The following is a 26,245-nucleotide window of genomic DNA, read 5'->3' on the forward strand; positions in this document are numbered from 1 at the left end:
TGTCTTCAAATCACTTGATCACCTTCAGTCTAGAGTACAACATATGTTTTCTTAAGGACGGTGACCCTGGATATAGGCCAATAGGAATCATAATCTAAATCTTTCTAGTTTCAGAGACCCTGATAACTAGATGCAAGAGGAAACAGGTTTTTTCACAGATTTTGGTATTTTCCAAATGGTGTTATCACCATTTTCTCCCAGCTCTACTGATGAAACATTAGCAGAAGACGTCATGACTGCCCCAGCCATTGTGTTTACCCAGAGCACCATGGGAGCCATGTCTGCATCTTCCATTCAAATGTTTATAGCAGATTTTGTCATGATGTACCATGAGAGCAAAGCAGAATTTAATAGGGGGATCTGTTTGTAGAGTGGTACATAGTCATGTAATCAATCCTGAGTGAAAGATGTACACCTTACCTGGAGTTGCGTGGGAGCAACCCCAGTGGTGGGGATAATTCCACTGCTTTAGGTAATGTTCAAACAGAACGTAAGGCATCAGTCTACAGGGGACTCACTTTTGAAACTTTTTTCTGCAATTACAAAGGCAAGGGAAAGTCTTAAAACACAAGGATCTCAGAATTCCAGCATGCAAAATGCTGTGGGTAAGAAGGAAAGCTATGTCCATAACAATTATGCCAACTGTGTCCATATATTATTAAGGGTGCAATCCTAACACCTTATGTCAGTGCTTTCCAGCACTGACATAGCAGTGCCAATGGGATGTGTGCTGCATCCTGAAGTTGGGTGTCACTCACGGAGGCCTCCTCAAAGTAAGGGAATGTTTGTTCCCTTACCTCAGAACTGCATTGCCCTTATGTCAGTGCTGGAAAGCACTGACATAAGGGGTTAGGATTGTGCCCTTAATATCACTTGATAGGTGACACCTGTGTCGCCTGTGTCCATAGATTACTAAATGTTACCTGATTTATCTCGCCCTTAACAAGTTCACAAGGGTTTGTCTTCACTGTTAAAAATACAAATCAAGACTACTTCTAAAATCCAAAAGCTACATCCTGCCCCCCCACCAGTCAAGCAACAAGAGATGTTTTCCACAGAAAAATAATGAGGTTCTTTCACCCTAAATGAGAACAAAACGTTCCAAAAGGACAACTCAGGTTTGCAATTTATTTTAATATTGAGTATTGCTTAATCATGAAGACCAGATTGAGCGCTTGAGTCACACAGGCTGGGGTTACGCACGCTGGAGAACAAAAGTGTGCTGCAAAAGTACAAGAATGTACTTTCCCCAGTTCCTACTGATGACTGTGTACTCTTTTCCTCCTGCTATATGACATTGTGGTAGGAGATGTAGCCACGTACTCAGGTTTCAGAATTACCAGCTCAATATCCAAAATATACTAGCATGGAAGAACAATGCTGCTGCCATTTCTACAGAGCACACCAAAAGTATTCATTAAACAACAAGGATAGGAACCATTTCATTGCAGGAAATAAAGAAAAGCAAGATATATCAGCTAAATGATACATTTCACCACTTTTTTTTCTTTAAAATAACTTCTCGTATATTATGAAAATGATCCACTCTCATTGCATGGAGGAGCCAGATTCTTCTTCTTCCCGCCTATGCACCTAGACAACATGGCAGGTTTCTGTGTGCCTTCCACATTCAGCCCTCTTTCTCCATTCGAGGCAAGACCTGTTCTCCCATTCCTTGAAATATCCAATTGCATTGCCTGCACACGTCTGCTTACATGTGCATTAGCTGGGAAGGGGAAAAACAGGGCTCTATGAAGACCTAAAAGGATCTTCTATCTACAGGTACTTTAGTAATGGTGCAGGTGGATCATGCCCTAGACAAGCAACCCATACTCATCAACCACCATTTTTCTAATAAAATGCAAACTTTACCAGTAGAAAGCAACTTCCAACCCAATTCTAACCAACTTTCCAGGGCCAATGTAGCTCTGCCAATGGGGCAGGTGTTGCATTCTGCAGTGGGGGGGGGGGGGCGCAGTCTCAGAAGCCTCCTCAAGGTAAGTGAACATTTGTTCCCTTTCCTTGGTGCTGGACAGTTAGTTAGGATTGGGCTGTAAGTATCAAGTCCATTTACTGAATATGCGTCCCACACATCAATTCGTTTTAGTATTGCAATTTATGAACAGGACTTTGACAGTTATTTTAAACATACGTTGGTTCTTCACAGGGCTGGTCTTGCCAAGCAAATTACAGGGTCGACACCTATGGACTGGAGGATGGAAGGCTACAAACTCTAGAATTTATTGATGTTACTGAAGTTTGTAATCTATTCCAGAATATGGATTTGTTCAACTGGTACAGAATGGCTCTATTACGAGCCAGTATTAATTGAGATGCATTTTGTCCCAAATCCATCTCCCATTTGGAATCGAGGCTAGCCCACAAACTATGCAAGCAGCAAGTTTTAGGGTGGTGAAATGACAAGGGGTAGTACCACACCCCCACATCTTCCCATAGCCCCCCTCTGGCCCACCCACGATGGAGGCGCTCCAATCCATGCTCTGATCCCTTTTCCACTCTCCAGGCAGTGGAAGCTGCCTTGCCGTGACCACCCCACCACCTCCTTGCCCGCTTAAGAAAGTAACCAAGGGGCCTGGGAGATGGAGAGGCATATCCCCCCACCTATTTCCCTTACATCCCAGCTTCCGCTGCTCTGGGCTCAGCTTGCTCACTCTGCTCTGATCCTATTTAAAATTAGGGCAGAGCACGCTGGGTTCCTCTATAAAGGCAAGAGGAGAGACTAAGATGTGTGTGCATCATGAGCACACACCAGTCCTTTTATCAAAATGGGCCAGTTCGTGGTTACAAATATCATCCAAATCAATTCATAAGTAGGATTGCTTCCATTGCTTCCGTTTCAAAGTGCATCGTGAATGCCAACACACTCCACCTTCCCATTTGTCAAAGATCACACTTACGCTCAAGTACATCCTCTCTTTATCAGTCCTGCACTTGCTATCTTTTTCACTCCAAAAAATAGCACCAATATAGTACTTCCCTTGCAAATTCAACCACTCATTCCCTCTAACACACAATAAAAAAAAACAACAGTTGCTTTCTTTGACAGAGAACTATTTTTGTCACCTTCAGGAGTCCATGTTCTTCATTACAGATACAAAAAATGCTTTGAAAATGGGAATAAGCATTTTGCCTGCACTGGCTAGGTTTCAAGAGGTCATTAGCCAGCACAATTACCAACAGAAGAGAATATTCGTACAAGGATAAAGACCATCTTTAGCTAAATTGCACCTAAAACCACCCATTCCATTAGGAGCTGGTGAGCTAATGCAAGACACTACTACAGACATTCTAAATGAATGACAGACATCTGGAGAGAATCAGACCCACAGCAGTGCTGGAAACACTTTTTCCACTTCCCATCAGCCAGCCCTGAAAAGAAGAAACTGTGCTTTGATTTAAAACACTTCATCTACTCTTCATTTGGCACTAGAGTAGCCCTGCCATGAAAATCAGTCCTTCCCCAACCTTCCACTGAACCTGGAAAACACAGCATGCTGAATTCACAACCCTCCCTATTTCAGTGTGCTGGATCACAGGCACATGAGTCTATTTGCATAGATTCTTTAACAGGGTACGGTGAATGCATGGAGGTTGGGAACTGTGAGATCTTCCCCAGAGGCCTTTCTCTGGTTCCTTGGGCCATCTGTGGTATGGTGAAATGCTCCCTGTGAAGGGCCTTTCCAACAGTGGCACCAAAAGGGTAGAAGTCCCTCCCAGGAAAAAGATTGCCCTGGCTCTGCTCAGTTGGCTCAGGACCCTCTGAATTTGAAGAAATGTTCTTCTTGCCATCTTCTGATTTTCTTTCTACAGATTAATGGGTGATAAAAGAATTTCCTCGTTTGACACTCTTCCTTTGTTTGTTATTTCACTATGTCCTTGGATTTTATATTTGTGAGTCAACTTGGAGATTTCTTTTTTAGTTCAAACAGTCAGATATATATTTTTCTTCTTAATGGTAACTGTAGAAATTGTGAACAATAATAATATTCTTATTAACAGCATTCTGGTGTTCTGGGACATTTAAGAGCACATTAACAGTCCAATCTAACCTGCACCAACACAGCCAGGCCACATAGACTCAGTTGTGTCCAGCGCAAGAACAGCAACTGTTACCCTGCACATGCCCAATCTCGTCTGATCTTGGAAGCTAAGCAGGGTCAGGCCTGGTTAGTACTTGGATGGGAGACCGCCTGGGAATACCGGGTGCTGTAGGCTTATACCATGGTCTTTCGAGACTGAAGGTTGCTAACCAAGTTAGGAGATAGCTGGAGGTCTCCTCAGGGTAAGGGGATATATTTTCCCTTACCCCAAGTAATGCTCCAGCAACTCATATGGGGCATCTCAGATCCATGCCAACGATATAGCTGATACATATCCAGGAAAACTGTGTAGGACTGGCTGGCCTGGGGGTGGGGGTTAGGATACAGTGTTTACTGCTGCCGCCAATCCTGCCCCATCCCAGGCCAGATCTGCCTTTTGCCCCCCACCCAAAAAAAACCCCTCCTCACCTCTGCCACCCTCTCCCAGCCCCTGTGCCATTCAGCACGAATGAACTTGCTCTGGCCAGCCCATGGTTCTGATATGATGTCAGTAGGTCAGTGTATGCCTTTGCGCAAGCATTGCTGGCTTGTGTGTCATCACAGACTTGACTTACGACATGCTTGCATACTGGCATGGGGATTGCTGTGCCAGCTTCAGCAGGGGATTGGATTGCACTGTTAAATGGATATACAAAATATCCAGTTAAAAGTCCTACAACAACCTACAAGACCTTCAGAACTCAGCAACCCTGAACCCCAGGCACCCAGAGTTAATCTCAGTAAGAAACCTTGTACAATGATGGCAAAAAGAGCCAGATTAATTTTTAACTATAACAGGCAACTGGAGACCATTGGAAAACAAACATGATAATGACGTTATATGGTTCTCACTTGGTACACGTGTGCCTTTCTTTAAAGGGTGCTTTTCAATCAAGAAAGTGATGTCTTAGATATATTCAGCTCTGATGAATCTGACAGTAGATATCTGACAGTCCTCTCTCCAAAGTTATTAAACAGGCAGTTGGGAATGGTGATAGTCAACTTTTGTAGAATGGTGATTCCAACATGGAGACAGTGAGTCCTATCTCTATGAATTGGTCTAGCAATGATAAATGTAAGACACAATAGGATCTCCATGGCATTTTGAATACCATACCAGCATTTTGAATACCATATTTGAATGAATTTGCTAGAGAAAAACAGAAGGCAGTGGTTGGTCCAACATCAGGTTAGAAGGGGGCCATTGTCAGCAAAGTAAGTGGTGCATGGAGTTAAGAAGGATATTTCTCCAGCTCTGGCCTTCCACTTGGAACTGCAGTTTTCTTTAAAAAAAAAAAAAAAAACTTTCTTTAAAAAAATCTGAAAAAGGATTATAGAACTACACATAATATTCAATGCCAGTCTTCATCATTTTGAGCCTCTCTACCTTTTACTCCCAAGTCATCACAGAATACTGATCACCATGTGCTTAGCATAAGGCTGGCTATACATTTGGTTCCAAAGTCCTTTCTAACACCATATTGTATTACATGCAACTCTGGTCCACATCTGTACACTTCTGAATAATGTTCACTACGTTTCAGATTCTTCCACCAAGTGATCTAAAGGTTGCCTTTTATTTTAATGGATGTTCTTCTCCCACCCCCTTCCTTAATGGAACTGATGCTTGTTCTAGAACATCACAGCCCCATAATGGATGCCTGTTGGGAACAAAAACAACTTAAGAGAGCATCATGGAAGAGGAACCACAGTCCTGCGGTCTTCTTTATCTTTGAAGTTTTGATCTTGAGGGGCCCAAGTGATATATGCCAACATCATCAATGCCACTAACATTGAACTTTCATTGGCTATAGCTTCGACAGATTAAGCAGCACCTATTACATTGTTTTATTTAACAATTTTTCCTTTTACAGCACAGTTAAAAATAAAATCTGTTCTCCTCTCCTATTCATAGAATCAAAGGTCAGAAGATGCACAGAGAGGTGGTAGTCACTGGTACTCAGAGGCTGGCTTTGCCAGGTGGAGCATAGTGTAGACTGAGGTCTGCCCTAAGTCATTCTGATGCCTGAGGAGGTGTGTTAAATGCTGCCCACCTTACCTGGTGATGTAGCAGCTTCTGCTCCTACTGCCCACTGCTATTTTCTCCTTGACACTTCTGCTCTGCCCTGCCTTCTTTTTCCAATCTAAGGAATGGGGAACTAAGAGGAGCAGTGGAGGCAAATGGACAGATGGAGGTGGGCATCCCCCTCCAAAATTTGACACCTTTTCCTAAATGGATGGCTTTAAGGTCTACTTGGGTTAAAACAGCAGGTGCATCACCTGTTGTCTTTTCAATAAATTTGGTTCATTGTAGCTAGGAAACATAAATTTGATCTTTATACCCATGCTGAGTTAACACTCTGGGCTAGTCCTGAGCTGAAAATTCGCAGGAAGCCCTTTTGATGGAACACTTGGGTTGACAGGAGAATTTTCACTTTGGACCAAATGATTGATTGTGATCAAGAATTCCTCTCCTTTATCTAACTGAATGGCAAATATAAGTTACCAGTTTCAGCTAAATGTTAGCATTTATATCTACATCATGTATTAGTGACCAGATTTCGACTGGCTGCAACCTCAGCATGAGGCAACTGCTTTAGTTGGCCTCATGGATGGGCCAGCTCAACTCCTACTACCATCCCTATCTACAAAGCTGTCCTACACAGGTGGAGGATTCTGCTCTTTATCCACAGGGGTTCTGCTCCCAGACCACCTGCGGATACTGAAAATAGTGGATAATTAAAGCCGTGACTTTCAGAGCCCACCTGTGCTCTGAATGCAACAGGAACTTTGCTCTGGTTGTGTCCAGAGCCATTCTGAGCCTCAGACAGGCTACAAGCCATGTCACAAGGTGGTGCATGGCCTCTCCAAGGCTCAGCATGTCTCCTGGAATGATTTTTTCAGTGATTTCCAGAAGTCACCCCAAAACTGCTCTGGGTGACTTTCTGAGCCTTGGAGAGGCTGTGCACCACCTTGCGTGGCATCTCTGAGGCTCACAAAACCACTTGGAGTGGTTTTCGGGCTACTTCCAATAAAACTGGAAGTGGTCCTTAAATTGCTCTGGTGGCCATTCTGAGTCTCAGAGAGGCAGTGCTAGGTGGTGTGCGACCTCTCAGAAAGCCTTCAAGATGCAACCAGAACAAGGTTCCAGTCGCGTCTAATAAGTCTGCGGCATGGGGCATATCCAAGGATTTAGCATCTGTGGTGGGATGAATCCACAGATAAAGAGGCTCCACCTGTTCTGACTCAGGCTGCAGTGCTAGTCACACTTTCCTGGGAGAAAATCCCATTGAACACAAAGGGATTTACTTCTGAGTAGATATACATAGGCTTGTGCTGTCAGTCTCTTGGTCTGTTTAGCTCACTGTTGTCTACTCTGAGCAGTTAGTGACTCTGGAGTTTGTCAAAAAGGAGTTTTCCCCAGTCCCACCTGGAGATGCCATGGACTGAGCTTGGGACTGACTGCGTACAATGAAGGGGCTCATCACTAAACTATGGCTCCTTCCCAAAGCGGACAAATACCACCTCATCTAAGTTTACAGACCTACTAAAGAGCCTTAGGGAACTATTACCTCAGCCTATTATCTCCCACATCTATATTATGGAGATAATAAAGCCAAACTTGTCTTACAGGTTTGTTCAGATTTCTGAGATGATTCAGGTGAACTGTTTTGACCACTTAAGATGCACTATGCTAAATATGATGGGGGGGTCAGGGCTTGCCAAACGATGCCCCCTCCATTTGTTCAATGGTTTAATACCTTCTTTGACTGCATTTGTAGTCCCTTTAATGCAAAAACTGCATGTATGATTTATCCCTATCGTCTGATACCATCAATTTCCACATATGAATCTGCAAACCTGCATTTATTTATGCCCTACTTAAGCAAATGAAAACAGATTTCCTCTAATCATACAAAAGTTTCATAAATGTGAAGAAAAAACAAAACAAAACACTGGGATCCGAGGCAACTCCCTGAGTCAAGCCCCCAAATCCAGCCTGGAGAGGGGAAATTAAGGCATGGGGGAGCAGATTTTGGAAAAGCAGGCATCACTCAATAGTTGAATTCCCTTCAGCTTGCTTCTGAAATGCCACCAACATTTTTAGCAAACTCAAGGGGAAAAAAACCTCATTTTCTCCCCAAAGTTCTAAATGGACTCATAATATCAGTTGAACCAAACTGGCTTCAAATCCCAATTTACTATCCAAGTCAAACAGAGCTAAGCAAACATCCCAATAGGGATTTTTAAGGCTCTTGAGAGCCGTGGGCAATTCCAGTGGATCTTGGAACAAAAAAGAAACTACAGGCCTACAGTTTATATAGCCAAGCTCTGGGAAGCTTCCTAACCCAGCCAACAACATAAACTGAGTCATTATTGCTTCAGAGGACTACAAGCTAAACCCATTCATACCAGCTAAACCCATTCATAAATTCATTCGTGCTCCCAATGAATTAAGAGTAATTATGAGTTCTCTGTAGCATCATTAGATGGTACTATCATCTAAACCCCTGCTAATTGGGTAAGAGGCACTTTTTCAAGTGGGTGCTCCTTTTTTTTAGCAGGGGGAGAGTAACTGGCCCATCTCACCCCAGCACTGTCTGTTCTAGTGGCTGTCTACTGGTATTCATTTTCATCTTTTCAGATTGTGAGCCCTTTTGGAACAGGGAGCCATTTAGTTATTTGATTTTTCTCTGTAAACCGCTTTGTGAACTTTTAGTTGAAAAGCGGTATATAAATACTGTTAATAATTAATAATAATAATAATACTACCAAGGTTTCAGCAACAGGCCAGTCTATATTTTGGCTTGATAACTCCAACAAGCAATGCAAGTGTCACTCTGTGCCAAAAGCATGTAGGGCTACACTTTCAATTTGTACCTGCCAAGCATTTTAAGTGTGGAATGAAACCTGAAAAGCTTTCTGCATCTCCACCACTGCATAATATGGATGTGGATGAAACCACGATGGTGGGTCACATCAACTTCAACACACACATTTGTTCCCACACCAGTTTGCACATTTATATGCGGACAAATACATCTTAATATCAACAAATAGCAAAGTGGATCTCAACTCCTGTACTAAGGCAGTCAGTTCAATCCTGTGTATGTCTACTCAGAAGGTCTCATTATCAGTGGCATAGCTAGAGGGAGGCGGAGGTAGTCCGCCCCAGGTACCACCCTTGGGGGGTTACACCACAAATGCCCTAGCATTGCTAACATCGTGGAGGTTCGGAATAACCCCCTCATGCTATATACCGATGGATGTGGAATTTCCAGCAGAATGTAATGAAAAAAATCCAGATTGAAATATCTCCTTTCTATCAAACATTATGGCCAAAAAACCGGAAACAAAAATATGTGTGGAGCCCTATGGAAAATGAAATCAAGCCATATTACGTGTTTACTCATGAGTAGGTGAACTTGCCATAGCTTGTCAGAAAGGGCAGGCTGAGAGGAATCCAATGACACCAGAATGGTTCCTATCCAATGAAAGTAGCACCCAAAAAACACCCAAAAAGGAAGTCCCTCCCTCCAAGCAGACAAATGTATTCAGCCCTATGGAAAGCGAAAGTAAGCCACACTGTTACGTTAACTCACGAGTAAGCAAACGTGCCTTGGTTCCTGCTCAAGTCAGGCAAAGGGGAATGCAAGGCTAGCTGCAAGGTCCCAATCGGATGAAAGTGGAGCTCAACAAACGCTCCAGAAGGCAGCACCCCCCTCCCCCAAAGAATAAAACAGAGGATTCACAGCCCATTCCTGAGCTGACCAGGGCGCCCAGGCTCGGCAGCACCAAGGAGGGCTACCGCCAAATCCTGCGCCTCCCGCGCTACCGCGGGAGACGCCTTGGGAGAAGGGGACGTTCATCCCCTTCCCCCAAGTAAGGTAAGCAGCCCCGCAATGGGGCTCTCAGGAAAAAGCACTCATGTAGGGCGTGCAGCCCTCCACGAGTGCCCTAGATCCTGCAGAGCTGAGCTACGCATATCCTCCTCCCTCCCTCCCCTCAGCAAGCCCCTGCCCGCCCCCCCAGATGTGATTTGAACTAGGGAACTCCTGTCTGTTCAGTGGACCACCTAGCTCAGTATGACGCTAACTGGCAGCCACTGTCAGAAAGGAATTTTTCTCTCTTTATTGGAGATGTGATTTGAACTAGGGACCTCCTGTATGCAAGGCTCTAGCAATGAGGCCTTTTTCTGAAATGCATTTTTTTTTCACTCTTGCCTCTATTTCATAAGAACATAAGAACAGCCCCACTGGATCAGGCCATAAGCCCATCTAGTCCAGCTTCCTGTATCTCACAGCACCCCTCCAAATGCCCCAGGGAGCACACCAGATAACAAGAGACCTGCATCCTGGTGCCCTCCCTTGCACTGGCATTCTGACATAGCCCATTTCTAAAATCAGGAGGTTGCACATATACACCATGGCTTGTAACCACAATGGATATTTTCTCCAGAAACTTGTCCAATCCCCTTTTAAAGGCATTTAAAGACACTGGGCCAGATGCTGTCACCACATCCTATGGTAAGGGATTCCACAGACCAACTACATGCTGAGTAAAGAAATATTTTCTTTTGTCTGTCCTAACCCTCCCAACACTCAATTTTAGTGGATGTCCCCTGGTTCTGGTGTTATGTGAGAGTGTACAGAGCATCTCTCTGTCCACTTTATCCTTCCCATGCATAATTCTGTATGTCTCAATCATGTTCCCCCCTCAAGTGTCAAGAAATCTGGTCTCCTTTTCGTGACCAGAGCACAAATTGACCCAGTCAATATGAGGATACTTGAAGTCCCCCATGATTACAACCCTATCTCTCCTTGTCACCTCCCTGATCTGTTTCCTCATTTCAAGGTCCCCTTCTGGTTTCTGGTCTGGAGGACAACAGTACGCCCCCAGTATTACATCGCTCCTCAGGCCTGGTAATTTAACCCACAGAGATTCTACAGTGGAGTCAGACCCACCTTCAATCTCTACTTTGCTGGATTCTATCCTTTCTTTAACATAAATGGCCACCCCACCTCCAACACGCTCCTCCCTGTCCCTCCGGTAGAGTTTATAGGCTGGAATTGCGGTATCCCACTGATTCTCCACATTCCACCAGGTTTCCGTTATGCCCACTATGTCAATGTTTTCCCTTGTCACCAGACATTCCAGTTCTCCCATCTTTGCTCAGAGACTTTGGGCATTTGCATAAAAGCGTTTGTACATGGAATGCCCCAGGATGGGCTACTTATTAGCTGCTTGTCCCCGCATCCTCTCATTGTGCCTCTCATAAGGTTTTTCACACCGCAAAAACAGTAAGCAAGTACACCCAGACATGGGCAGACTCGAGTCAGCATGTGTGAGGACGAGTGTCGAGTCAGGGGGCCCTTGACTAGAGCGTTTTTCTGAGTCGATTTTGCTGATTGGAGATAGCGCATAGACACTTTATAGGCCGATTCAAGCAGACTCCTCATGAGAAAGCCTAGGCATTGGCTTTCTCAGAGGAAGCTCCTTGAATCAGCATAAAAGGTGGCTATGCCATACCCCAATAGGACAAAACCAATGCCATTTTTTAAATTCAGTATCCCAAAAATATCCTAAATTTGTTCAAACTTTTGTCCCCTTCCCCCAGGAAAAGCAAGGAGCTCCACAATAGGGCATAATTTCCTACCTTTTCAGTCACAATCCTATGCACACTTACTTGAGTTCTCGAGTGTTTGGGATTGATTACAAGATGCCTCAGTTTTTCACAAATTTTGCTATGATTAGCATTGGCAAAAAAATTTATTGTCATGTTTGAGAAATAATTCTGTGTTCAAGAGCTGAAGACCTTTTAGTGTCAATTTCCACTCTAAAATGTCATCAGCCAGTATCAGCAAGCTTCCCTGAAGATCACATTCCAAAAGCAATCATGGTGCACTTGGAACCCTTTACATCTCCTGTAAGTTATCACAAACACCTTTACCATAACCTGCTGTAACTCAGTGATGATACGCCTGCTTTGCATGGAGAAGGTCCCAGGTTCAATCCCTAGGGTCTTCAGGTAGGGTAGAAGAAAGCATCTGTCTAAACTCCTGGACAGCCATGGCCGCTCTGCCCTGACAGTGCTCACCTAGATGGACTAACCATCCGACTTTCTGTAATTCAATTTTGGAACTCCTTTCCCTTATCGGTTTGCCTGCTGCCAAACTGGACAACCGTGAAATGCTAGGTAAAAATGACTGTCTTTTTCCCCAATGTTCACAGTCTTTTTTTCTTAATTGGTGCTAACTGGCACTTTAGAAGTTGCTGCTGTAGAAACCACTGCTGTTTTATTTGTTTCACTGTTTGCATTGCTGCTTTAAACATTTGTCCCAAGTTCCCTTGAAAATAGTTTTATGGCATAATCCTGAGCAGCATGTGCGCCAGCACAGTGCATGTTGCAACATTGCTTGCAATTGCAGAAGGGCCATATAGCAGTTGCCAGCTCAGGTGCAAAGGCCTGAACCAGCCCGCATGCGTTAGCACAAAGACCAGCATGTGCTATAGAAGGTAAGTTCTGTACTGAGCAGCACAGAGGTGGAACAGGGCGGGAGGAAGGCAAGGCAGGAGGCAGGAAAGGGTGCAATGGGGTGGAGGAGGGCAGCAGTAGGCTGGGGGGTGGGTGGATCGAGCCCAGGAGTGGGCAGGATTGGTGGCAGAGGTGCACACCATATCCTATCCCCTTCCCTGGCCCAATCTGCTGATAAGGGGCAATCTTGACTTGTGCCAGCAGCCATGTAACTCATGCAGGATGCAGCAAATACAAATGTCCCCTAACCCCACAGAGACCTGCAGCAGCCACAATTCCTGCTCAGGGATTTGCTCTGAATTGGGTTGTTATTGAAAAGCGGGCTGAAATTATTTTAAGTAAACAGCCCCTCAATATCGTCAGCGTCGCCATTGCCATCGTCCTCATTTGCAAATGAGGAGGAGGCAAATTAGTGGTTTCATTCTGGCCCATTTGGGATTTTTTCTGCCCCAATCAGAGAAGTGAGCAACTGAATTTGAAGTCTGTTGTATGCAAAACAGATGTTCTTCCATTGTAGCTATAGCTACTGCACTCATACAGTGGTATCCACGTGCCTGCTGCTTTACAAAGAATTAGACGACAGGTTCTGGCATCAAGGAGCGTATAGTCTAGAACACAGGCACAAAGGATTATCTCTACAATTTACTCTGGAACAAGGAGTCTTACTTCTTGTAAGGGAATACTCCCAACAAAGGGAAACTATGGATGACATCCAAGGGAGAAAGTAGAGGAAGAGGAAGGAAGAGGAAGGATAGAATCTCAAAACACATAGATGAACAGGCCTTGCTGAGGGGGAATCAGCATGGCTTCTGTAAGGGTAAGTCTTGCCTCACAAACCTTTTAGAATTCTTTGAAAAGGTCAACAGGCATGTGGATGCGGGAGAACCCGTGGACATTATATATCTGGACTTTCAGAAGGCGTTTGACATGGTCCCTCACCAAAGGCTACTGAAAAAACTCCACAGTTAGGGAATTAGAGGGCAGTTCCTCTCCTGGATTGAGACCTGTTGAAGACCAGGAAACAGAGTGGGTGTCAATGGGCAATTTTCACAATGGAAAGAGGTGAAAAGCAGTGTGCCCCGAGGATCTGTCCTGGGACCAGTGCTCTTCAACCTCTTCATAAATGACCTGGAGACGGGGTTGAGCAGTGAGGTGGCTAAGTTTGCAGGCGACACCAAACTTTTCCGAGTGGTGAAGACCAGAAGTGATTGTGAGGAGTTCCAGAAGGATCTCTCCAAACTGGCAAAATGGGCAGCAAAATGGCAGATGCGTTTCAATGTCAGTAAGTGGAAAGTCATGCACATTGGAGCAAAAAATCAAAACTTCACATATAGACTAATGGGTTCTGAGCTGTCTGTGACAGATCAGGAGAGAGATCTTGGGGTGGTGGTGGACAGGTCAATGAAAGTGTTGACCCAGTGTGCAGCAGCAGTACAGAAGGCCAATTCTATGCTTGGGATCGTTAGAAAAGGTATTGAGAACAAAACAGCTAATATTATAATGCTGTTGTACAAATCTATGGTAAGGCCACACCTGGAGTGTTGTGTCCAGTTCTGGTCACCACATCTCAAAAAGGACATAGTGGAAATGGACAAGTTGCAAAAGAGAGTGACTAAGATGATTACTGGGCTGGGGCACCTTCCTTATGAGGAAAGGCTACGGTGTTTGGGCCTCTTCAGCCTAGAAAAGAGACACCTGAGGGGGGGCATGATTGAGACAAACAAAATTATGCATGGGAAGGATAAAGTGGAGAGACGCTCTTTACACTCTCACATAACACCAGAACCAGGGGACATCCACTAAAATTGAGTGTTGGGAGGGTTAGGACAGACAAAAGAAAATATTTCTTTACCCAGCGTGTGGTTGGTCTGTGGAACTCCTTGCCACAGGATGTGGTGACAGCATCTGGCCTGGATGCCTTTCAAAGGGGATTAGACAAGTTTCTGGAGGAAAAATCCATTACGGGTTACAAGCCATGATGTGTATGTGCAACCTCCTGATTTTAGAAATGGGCTATGTCAGACTGCCAGTGCAAGGAAGGGCACCAGGATGCAGGTCTCTTGTTATCTGGTGTGCTCCCTGGGGCATTTGGAGGGGTGCTGTGAGATACAGGAAGCTGGACTAGATGGGCTTATGGCCTGATCCAGTGGGGCTGTTCTTATGTTCTTATGAAATAGAGGCAAGAGTGAAAAAAAAATGCATTTCAGTAAAAGGCCTCATTGCTAGAGCCTTGCATACAAGAGGTCCCTAGTTCAAATCACATCTCCAATAAAGACAGAGAAAAATTCCTTTCTGACAGCGGCTGCCAGTCAGTGTCATACTGAGCTAGGTGGTCCACTGAACAGACTCAATAGGTAGCAGCTGCCTATTTCACATAATTAGGCTTTCAGTAGGGTATGAGGACTGGAGGGGTATCATGCAACTTTCCCTGTATCCGCTCTGTCCCGATATAGCCAGCACACCTCTCCAGCCAAAGAGACCTGCTCTGTTTGCCCTCTTAATGGTAGCACTAGCATAACCCAGATAGCTGCTATTGGGAGCAAGAGGGAGGGCGGGGGCAGCTCCCTATGACGGTGCATTGAAAAGACAAACCAGAACGCCAGAGTTTTCATGAGCGTTCAAGGAGACCCCCGTCCTGGGCTGCCTCGCCCACATGTTCCACTTGCTGCTCGGGAAGATAGTAAAGCTGAAAGGAGCTTAGTGCAAGCGGAGGGAAGATATGTGACAGAAAGTTAGAAGACCATGTCAAGCCTTTCAGGCAAACAATAAATATTACTTCTGCTCATAATCAGACTTTTCTCCAGCATCGTCTTTGAATGTTGAACCTTTTTCAATTAATTAAAAACTATGCGCGGCAGAGTGCATATTTTATCAGCCCTCAGCCGCTTAAGTGTCGAGAAAAGACCAGGCAGCTTTTTCTCTCTCTCTCTCCCTCTCTTTTTTTCCCAAGCAACCCAGAGCAAGTACTTGCAAGGGTCATATCTTTTTAATTATCTTTTCTCTCTTTGATTAATTATTCCGTCTGACAATAGCGTGTTTCTAATGCTATTCACCTGCCTTTGATGATTGACAACTTTTCTGTCTGATTCAAAGCAAACAGCTGCTGCCATGATTGCCTAGCAACCAGGATGTGATGGATGAGCACCAAAGATGGATGGCTGCAATAAATCATGTCTCCAGCTATGAAACTGGGGGGGGGGGGGAAGAGGGATAAGAATAAAAGCGAACAACACACACACACACACGCATGCACACAGGCACACAAAACAAAACAAGGTTTCTTCCCATGAGTGCATTCAGTTCCTTACCAATTACACCTGAAATGGACTTGGTGTCTATTAATAGCAAAGTTTTCTAATCAGGACGAAGGCAGTGATGTCATTTGTATCAAGGTGTGTTTACAATTGTTCCAGCAAATTGGTGCTTGTTCCTTCAATTACATGCTATGCAAGGGGGGCAAAAGATGTTTAAAACTTTTTCACTGTCCTCTCCCCAAAGTTTTCCAAGGAAATCACATCACTGGTGCAGTTGGCCTCATACGACACGCAAACACCTCACTCTTTCTTGTGACTAAAGTAGCAGAACTGGATGCAAATGTGTTGCTGAGAAATGCACGCACCTTGACAAAATGCGCTCATTTTTCACTTGAGAATCTTCCCCAGCTTCAGTTCACAAGTTCTTTTTTTGGTTTTTTTTAAACCTGGCTTGAATATCAACAAATGCCCCCTCCAGCTACTACAAGAGAAGACACTCCCTTACTTGCCTACCCCAGAAGTGCCCTATAACTCAGATACAATCCTGCCATACAGTGAGTAACCGCACCTTTAGTGCTGCCTGGCACCCACCTCTCTGCTCCCAGCAGACCAACTGCCTCGCATACATGCATTTTTGTCAGTTTCACTTTTCAAATTAAAAGATTACGAGGTGCTCTAGCACCAGCATGCACATATGGTCTTTTAAACAAAAACAAAATCTTTGATGTGCTTGAGGACTGTTTAAATGGAGGAAAGCAGAAGGGGGAGATACACACACTGCTTACAAGTCAGCACCCAGCTACAGGAACATGGCCTGAAAGAAAGCAAGGTGCCCAAATGCCTATATATTTGGATACTGTCAAGGGAGAATAATTCTGATAACATAATTGTTGCACATCTTTCGCACTGAAATTTCAGGAAAAATTACAGTTGAAGTGAATGTCAGAGTTCCTTTGGAGAAACACCTGAGGCTGTTCAAAGGAAGCCAAATTTCTATAACACAAATGGAGTTGCTTGGAGTTACCGCACATCCAGATTTTTCTCTTCCTTCCTGGAATAGAAAAAGTGTCTGTAGGAATATCCTCTGAAGCTAAAAGAGCTTGAAGGCCTCTGGGGCTGCTACACTCTGTTTTCCTTTGCTAAAGTTTGCTGAATTTTTTTTTAGTTTTGGAGGTTTCTATACCACCTTTCTCTTGGCCACAAGGCAGGCACTCAAGGCAATTATTACTCTCTCCTTCTATCTTTCCCTTTTCAAGATCTCTGCAAATCAGACTTGCTGCAGTAGGATCTGTTGCTAAGTTCATAGTGGCATACTTTTTTACCTTTTCAGTCACAATCCTATGCACACTTACCTGAGAGTAAGAACTACTAAACTAAACAGAACTTTATTTTGAGCAGACATCTAACAGCTTGCACTATTAGCATGCGATGCCTGTTAATAGTGACCCAAATGCCACTTCCATATAGGGACAAAAAAATTAACATGTAATAAATCTACCTTCCTGAATAGCCAATAATTCATTAATTACTCACTACAAGCACATATCAAACTGTATTTCTGTATTTCAGACAAGCACACCTACAACAAAAGAGAGGATCAAAGCACTTTAAATGGAATATGCGATATCGGTTTAAGGGTGCAATCCTGCCCCCCCCGACTGCAGTGCTGGCATTGCTATGCCAATGGGACTTGTGCTGCATCCTGCAGTCGGGGGGGGGGGGCAGTCTTGGAGGCCTCCTCAAGGTAAGGCAAAGTTTGTTCCCTTACCTTGGAGTTGCATTGCCGTTATATCAGTGCTGGAAAGTTGGTTAGGCTTGCGGCCTAAGAGTGTTAACAAAAAAAATTACAGAGGCACACCCTGTGTTTTAGGACACAGTCCACAGCCAAAGAGGTTTAAGGCAGGGGGTGGGCTACCAAGAGGAGGGGGGAAGCAAAAAACAGCTAAAAGCTGAGTCTTTTCAGGGAAGAGCACAGATAGGGGATGGATTCAGCACTCTTTGCTCAACCAATCCTCATGTGCATGATGCCATTCCCTTGTCACAGTTTATGCCTCTTCAACATAACCATGGTTATGCAATCATCATGTCTTAATAAGACCCTAAAATACCAGAAAGTGTGAACTGCGTAAGACCTCCTAATCAGTCTGTGAAACCTTCGTGGAGATACTCATACACTTTGCATTGCTTTCAATATAGAGTGTTCCAGTGAATGTCAAAACGTAGTTAACAATGTCAGTTCCAGAACTCTGTCAAATGTGTGAAAACTTAAGAGGTACATCAGTGAAGGTTGGCAGTCCACCAGTGCACATGCATATGTCTGAAAGATTTGGGGGAAAGCTCTCTCTCTCTCTCTCAATTCACAAATGGAACATCAATCACCAAGCTTCATTCATTACAATTAATATATATAGCCTAATAAGTTCAACTTGCTTTTGCACATGTAGGTCTAGTTCTTGCATTCACCATAACCCTACATCTTTATTAAGATGTATTAAGGAAAAACACCAATTTTCAAGTTCATTTCCTGTTCACAGATTTATATCACTGGATGCCACCAAAATTTCCTTTTCATCCAATCCGAGTCTGGTTGAAGCAGTGCAAAGAGAGGGGCAACTTCCACACTTCCATGACTTGAGAGCAGGTTACTTTCAGATCAGTTTGAAGTTCAAATGTTTCAAATCTATTTTCAGTGGTTTCTAGAAATTATGGTATTTTAAACTATGTACATGATATTTTAGTATGTACATAACAGACTGTAGTTGTCTTGCTGCAGTGAAATACCTTGACTAGCCAATATGCCTTTAAGTGAGGTCTAAGCATCCTTTTATATATACAATTAGCAAATACTACTTTCTGTCCCATCTGTGCCATCGCTTGCTCTGTGCAGGAAAGCTGGCTGCTGTTACAAACTTCCTGCACTGATTTTTGGTGGAGATAGATTAAAAAAATATGAAATTTTCAGACTTTTCTAATATTTAGAGACATTGGAAACTTTCTCTCCATTGTGGAAAAAATATGTTATAATCCTCAAAAGCAAGTGAGTCAGTCAGTGTTAGCCATAACATTATAGTGCCAGATCAAGTCAGTTGTTGGATGAGAACTACAATTTGCACAACAGACAATTTTGCACAAGCATGTTTCTCCAGGGTCTGGATGCATTTGTTCAACTTCCCTACAAAAGCTATCCACTGTCTTGAGTACTAGTCTCACCCATTCCCAACCTGTTTGCTTTGAAGCACTAGCATGTGCCAAACTACCCGGCCTATCCAAGGTGTTCATCTATTATTTATTATTTATTTAATAGATTTAGATTCTGCCTTTCTCCCCGAAGGGCACCCAAGCAGCCCTTGCCATCACCTATGCTATGCTATACTCTCATTTCATGCACTTCTGGGTTTAGCATCAGTGCTGAACCAAAACAAAGAGCTTGCTGAAATATTTTGAGTGTCTTTTTCTTGGAATAAAAGTTTTTATTACTAGCATGCAGTAATTCTGTTTTACTGCGTGATTTGTTGGCATCCCCTGACACTACCTCATTGGCAGGAATGTTGGCACTGCACATGTTGCTTGCACCTAACCTTTGTTTGTGGCACACTATGGTATGGGCTATTCACAGATCTGCACCAAGTAAATGTATAGCTCAAAGGATTCTACCCCAGAGAAAGGGAACTAACCATTTGATTTTTCTCTCCAATTATAAGGATCTTCCATCCCTGATTATTTTATTTTCCCACAAAATTAAGACACTCTTCCTTTAAACTTAAAATGCTTGAAATCTTAATTATACCTATTTTTGGTTCACCCTGCAAAAAACCGCCACCACTCTAAATTCATCCATCAAACACAAAATGAAATTGTACAATCCTTCCCAGTGTAGACTGCCCATTTTCCAGTAAGGGCTATATACAAAAAAGAAAGGACAATTAAATTAATTGTCCCTTTCACTCATTCTGGAACATGTGTAAGGTTACAGGGCTTGTAAAACACCAATTCACATGTTCAGACATTCATGAGATGTGAACCTTTCACCTCTTTAGAATGTATGCGGACAGGGGACATTTCTTGTTTGAGTGCCCTTATGTCAACATTTCTATTAATGTGAAAAGCTGTCAGAACAGGGGAAAGAATTCAGTCTAGGGAGAAAGGTTTTTGCATAACCGTCCATTCAAACGAACCATCTCCTGCTTGTGGAATCTGACAGGACTGTACCACAAGGCAGGATGTATCCCAGGAAAATCTGAGTTTTCCTAGAGTTCTGAGGTTGCAATCGGAGGCTATACGCAGTTTCCTGGGAGTAAGCCCACTGAACACAATGGAACTTACTTCTGAGTAGATGTGTACAGGATTGTGCTGTACGAGACATAGGACCTTGTAGTTAATTCAAGAACTACTTCCTTAATGTACTAACATCAAGTGGGGTGTACTGGAAACTAACTATTGCTTCCTATATAAAGGGTGATAGGAAGAATTCTACTGCAGACTACAGTTAATGTTCAAGGCAACTACTGTTCTAGGCATATTGCAAGAATTTTCCAGATTTTTAAGGCTTCACTAATCCAACGGATTAAGAAGATGAGCTGGACAGGAAAAAAACAGCAAACGCCAATATAGTCCCACGACGGATGCCAAGATTGTAACATTACCCGAGCATCCCAAAGATCCCAGCCTGTGAGGAAAGAAAGCTGGACTCTCTTAAGCATGAACAAGTGAAATTTTTAACACTAGTTTTGACAATGCAGAATTACATTCTCCTTTGGCAGTTCCACTCCACTTCCATTTGAAATGTTATGGACAATATAAGGATTATTTGAGAAGGATTCCTCCCTTTCCATGAAGCTGTAATTAGACTTCCGTTGAGGGCTGTAGGAAACCCTCCCTGAGTAATTTCATTCATCATATCCAAACTCTTTTGGCCCTTGAATTCCTCAGATAATTCGTCCAGGTAAGAAGGCCTAAACATGCTATGAACTTCACTTCTTACAAAATTTCAGGGCTAACTCCATCTAGTCTTTACAAGCTCTTAAAAAAATGTATCTGACCTTTTTACCACAAACATTCTTTTTCCTTCACACATACAACTCCTTAGTCCCTAAAAAACAATGGCAAACCACTCTTATAATGACCGGCTGGTATCTGGTAACAAACAATGAGAGGAAAGGGGGGGGAAAGAGAGAGAGAGCAGAGCCATCAATCAAAAAACGTGCACATCTCGGCCTCCCTCCTGCCCCAGCTCATCCAATTCTCAAGTTACAGCTTTACACGGTAAGTCTAAATAATATTCAAAATGATAAATGGCGCCACAAGCCCGATATCCATCATCAATCTTTTTTTAAGGAACATCCATCTTCAATAATGCACGTTTGAATCATGTGAAACTGAGAGCTCCTAGATTCATTTACACAACCCCTAGCAAGCAAGCTGGGGCTCCATGAATGATACCTGTCAACCACAGTGCCTCCTCCTTCCATGCACACACACACACACACACACACACACACACACACAACCCAGATGGGAAAGGGAAACAGGACTGACACCTACCAAGACAATAGGATTTAATGGATAGATATGGATGACAAGTTCTGTGTTATAAAACAAACCCACTTACCGCTAAGGTCTGTCTAAAATAGCAACATTGTCTTAAGGAAGGGAGGAAGGCAACTTTACACACACACACTGTGCCCTGAAACACACACCCCTTCCCTGCTGTTTGGCAGGCCCCATTTGATAAATGACACCTGTCATTCTGTCACAAGGGAAGGGTGGGTCAGTGATATATGGCTCTGCCGAAAAGGAAATCGACTGTTTGGCAGGACACAGCTATTCTCCACCAGGATTTCGTTTCTGAACTCCAAAATGAAATCTACAATGTTTCAAGTTGTTCAGTTAGGGCAAACTGACAGGAGGCCCAAGGAGTTCGCTGGGTTCCCACCCCCCTTCATCTTTTTTTTTTTTATCTTCTCTATGCCCTTCGGATTATTTTTTTAAAAAGAGCAAGATATCTGCTTCAGTGGCTAGAAAAAGGAAAAAGAAGAAAGAGAGAGAAGAACATGCATCCATCAAAGTCCTCAATAGTTATGATCCATGGTTAAAAAAATTGCATGTTATTTTTATTTATTATGGGGGGGAAGAGAATGAAGAGGGGGGGAGAGAGAGAGAGAGCGAGAGAGAGAGAGAGACCGACCACAAGCCAGCCTGACACAAAAAGCAAGATAAAAATTAGCATGTTTGAAGTAATTGTCCCACAGCTTGACACCGGCATAGTAAATTTTAAAGGGAAAAAAATGTGTCAGGCAGACGTGAGTTTCTCCCCCCTCCTTCCTTCTTCTCCCCTCCCCTCCCCCCCTTTCATTAGCTCACTGGCAGGGTGGCACTTCTGAACCTCATTACGGCGAGAGGATTTATGAAGCTGAACCCAATGGCGAAGAAAAGGCATCTGTCAATAATTGTAGGGAGCTCCACTCACAGCTTTGAAATCTCATTAAGTATGCAGTTATCAGGCATAAAGATCAAAAACATTACTCAACTCCGACAGAATCTTATGGAGGAACATTAATTAGCAACAGGCCCACAGTATTACATATAGATGTGTGTGTGCATATATATATATAATTTTTTAAAAGCAGACTTGCCTCTCACACCTGCCCAATCCACAAACCAAAAACACTCCCCCTCCCTTCGGCAAACAAAAAATAATAATAATTCTCAGCATCTGAGACTGATCAAGTACATGAAACAAGAGAGAGAGAGAGAGAGAGAGAGAGAGAGAGAGAGAGAGAGAGAGAGGAGGGAGGAAGGGAGGCAAAAAAAATCATTTGAGACAATCTTGGCGGTGAAAGGAGAAAAGGAAGAAGCTGTCAAAGTTGAGAAGGATGTCAGAGCTGGCCCTGATTACAAGGGCCTATACAGTTCCCAGGCCTTTTTATCATCCCTGCCATCAAAAACAGACTCCGTGTCACAGATGGATGACTGATGGCTGCCAGTCTCGGAGGTTCTCGCCAAGCATTCAGCAGACCCCTGCTGAGATCTGGCCCTCCAGCAATAGGGTTGACCTAGCAGGAAAAGAACTTCCAGGAACACAGCCCAGTCCTAGAGACACTTCAAAAACAGCACCCCATTCCGTTCTGTTCTTGACTGAGAACAATTCACTAAGAGGGTGGCTTCGGGTTTTGTTTGTTCAGCTTACAGAAGTTAAATCTCCGCACTACCTTCTTCTCAACAAAGGACTTCTTGCAATATTGGGAAACAGCCATGGACAGGGGGAGGGGAAGAAGTATTTTTTAATCTGCCATTTTTAAAGTCTATTTTTCCCCCCTCTACTGTTCACATCTGAGGTATACTTTGCACACTTAACCTCTTGGAAAACACAAGGCAGTAAAATATAAATTGAGGAGAAACCTACAAAGTTGCAGATGAGGGTGGATCGTAAAATCAAGTGACCTTTGCAGCATTAAGCATGGTGTGCTGCTAATTAAGAACAATGGTCTTATTAAACATCTTTCCTTCAGAACCTACTGTAGGATCTCTGCATACATCCTGTCTTATTACCCATATTTGTTTCCACTTCCTGCTCATGAACAACTGTATATCAAGTAATAATTTAACTCTTTTTAATAAGAGAGAGAAAGAAATAACTTTAAAAAGAGAGGATGGATGAATAAATATCTTCCATATATGTTTGAGTTTAATGGTGGAATCCTCTCTGTCTTTACGCTGCATGCCTATAGGCCACATATTTTATATTGCCCAGAATGCCTCACTGCAAGGGAAGTTTCCTATGGTGTCATTTCCTTATCATTTACATTCCAGACTTCAATACAATGAACAAATTTGTCTCTTAATTCAAGAAATATATGATCAAATCTGAGGCCTCATAGAGTACCTCGTGGTTGGAAGAAATTGGCGAAGATTTTCAAATAAAAAGGTGGAAACTTCTATATTTCTCAAATCCACTCACTGGAATGAAGGACATGTGCAATAATTATCACCTTGGCTAAAGAAAGGAAAATGAAATTTAAATCAGAAAAAGTAACAATGAAGTGTGGGTTTTTATTTTAGGGCTTTGACTTTGTTACAATAAGGTGTTTATATTTTTTTCATATGCTTACCATATTACTTTTATTATGTGTAGCATCAAAGTGATTATAGCAATTACATCTAACAGAATTAATTATAGAACATCCCATCATCGCTGGATACATAATGCATTAGAGGTAAGAAGAACACATCTAGATCCTGCTAACTTATGTTCAATTCAATTTCTCAAAGCATCAATGCACAACTAAAGCCTACATTGCAAGAAAAGAGATATCGGAGTTACTATAAATGTAAACTACAACCGCAGGCAAAGGGTGTGTGTGTGCACGCATGTATGGATTGTGCGTGTTTGCATGTTTGCACGCATGTTTGTATGTGTGTGAAAAAGGCCAAGAGGGTGCTCTGCTTAATGCTATTTTAAGTATAAAACGAAAGCAGTAACATCTATCGAAAATCTCTAAACAGACATGCACAAAATTAAAAACTAACCAGCCTCCCTATCAAATGTGTTCATATATACCGACAAGAGAGTGTGTATGGGTGAAAGAGTTACAACTCTTTGTGTATGCAAAATAAATTCACTCAAAGCTTCATTAATATTAATTTAAATTCAGAACCCATTTACATTAAATTGTTCATTAAAAATGGCCTGTTTTATGCAACCAGCATTCCACAAAGAACACATAAGACCCTGAGACAGAGGGCCCAGTTTAATGATGGAAATGAAAAGCGAAAGTAAATGAATACCAGTCATCTCAAAATGTGGAATAAAATCATTCTTATCTCTACTTTTGGTCTGAGTTTGGGCCAGAGATTCATACATTATGTTTTATCCCTTCAGTAAGGGTTTATGCACCTAACCTTTTAACCTCTTTATGTGTTCTAGGGACTTACTGAAAATAAGATTTGGGGGGAGACTGGCATGGAACAGTAATATCCACTAAAAAAAGAGAGTAGAATTTAAAAAAATAAATAAATTAGAGAATTCATAGTATTATCTAGAGACTATCAAATTCAGGTGGACTTCCCCTGCCTGGCCCCACATGAAGAACAGAAGGGCTGTGGACTGAAGTGGGGTGAGGCTGTTCCGCATTTGGTGAAACCTCCCAGGTTGACAAATGTGGAGAGCTTACCTGTATTCTAATCACTTTGTTGTAGTGAAGGAAAGAGAACTGTGATTAATTAGATGCAAGGTGATGGTACAAAAATAATAAATTATTACCCAAGTTCATTATTTGTGTAATACCAAGTACTTGCAAAGAAACTAATTAGAGGATATGAAGTGGCAAATGTTCAGTATCCCTTTGATGAAGGATTTTTTTTTAAGTGCATATTACTGTTTGCAGTTTGATGGGATTCTCCACTTCCACTGAGCTGAACACATCTTTCATTGGTAAAATATGGGACAGTGAAGTATTATTTGCGCAGAGCTTTGTTTTGGCAAATAGTTGTAACAACTTTACTAGTTAGCTATTCTATGGTGTACTTCATAGCCTTATAAGAAGGCACTTTGGAGAGAATATAGCTCCCTTGTTCAGTCAGGTTAGTTTTAATACAAAACATGTTATAAGTGGAAAAGGCAAAGCTAAGCAAACACATGGTTCCAGTCCTCATGCTGTAGATGCTGTCTGTCTCACACACCCACATACAAAGCAATACATCCACTGTTTAGTGGGATTTTGAAAATTAATTTAATGACTCTGCAAACGCTGCAAACTAGAATTAATCTGTCTGGATAAAAAAGGGCTTACAGACATTTAAATGCATGTATCAGGACACTTTATCAACCTAACATAAAATTGTCATCTTATCTTATTATATGACTATTTTATGCATGTGTCAAAGAATTTAAAAATGAATGCCTGTCTATTCAGTCTAATTACAACTGCATATTATCTGTCTGGATGTACCAGTCCATATCATTGTTATTAAATACAATATATTGTATTCACCTTTCAGGAGTTTTTTTTCCCCCTTGTTGTAAAAAATCTTTTAACAGATAAACTACAATTTGGGGGATGTAATTGAAGAGAGGAAAGAATTCGAGGCTTGAATAGCTGGAGTGGGTGGCTCAGTGAACGATACTCAACAATTTTGCAAATAATGTCAGCTTGTTCTGTTGCTTTATAGCCCACTGTATGCAACACACGCATGCCTGTTCGACAGTATTATGCCAAGGTGGTTTGCTGTTGTTTTAAAGCATTTCTCCTAAACTGAGAATTTGGAAATGAGTCTGAATTCTAAACAAAATCTCCCAAGCAAGATTACCTTCAAAATGGTCAGGACATTGGGTTAAAATATGGATAATTGTACTGCAC

At 42.7% G+C, this 26,245-nt stretch overlaps 1 protein-coding gene and 1 pseudogene across 1 annotated transcript in view; one reads left to right on the forward strand and one right to left on the reverse strand.

Annotated features, from left to right (window-relative positions):
• The window catches only part of TSHZ3 (teashirt zinc finger homeobox 3), a 112,156-nt gene that overhangs the window by 80,194 nt on the left and 5,717 nt on the right, over positions 1-26,245 (reverse strand). The gene's annotated exons all lie outside the window — the stretch shown is intronic.
• On the forward strand, positions 4,117-4,236 carry LOC136660729 (5S ribosomal RNA; annotated as a pseudogene).

This window comes from Tiliqua scincoides, chromosome 9, assembly GCF_035046505.1.
Source record: "Tiliqua scincoides isolate rTilSci1 chromosome 9, rTilSci1.hap2, whole genome shotgun sequence".
NCBI classification, from domain to species: Eukaryota; Metazoa; Chordata; class Lepidosauria; order Squamata; family Scincidae; genus Tiliqua; species Tiliqua scincoides.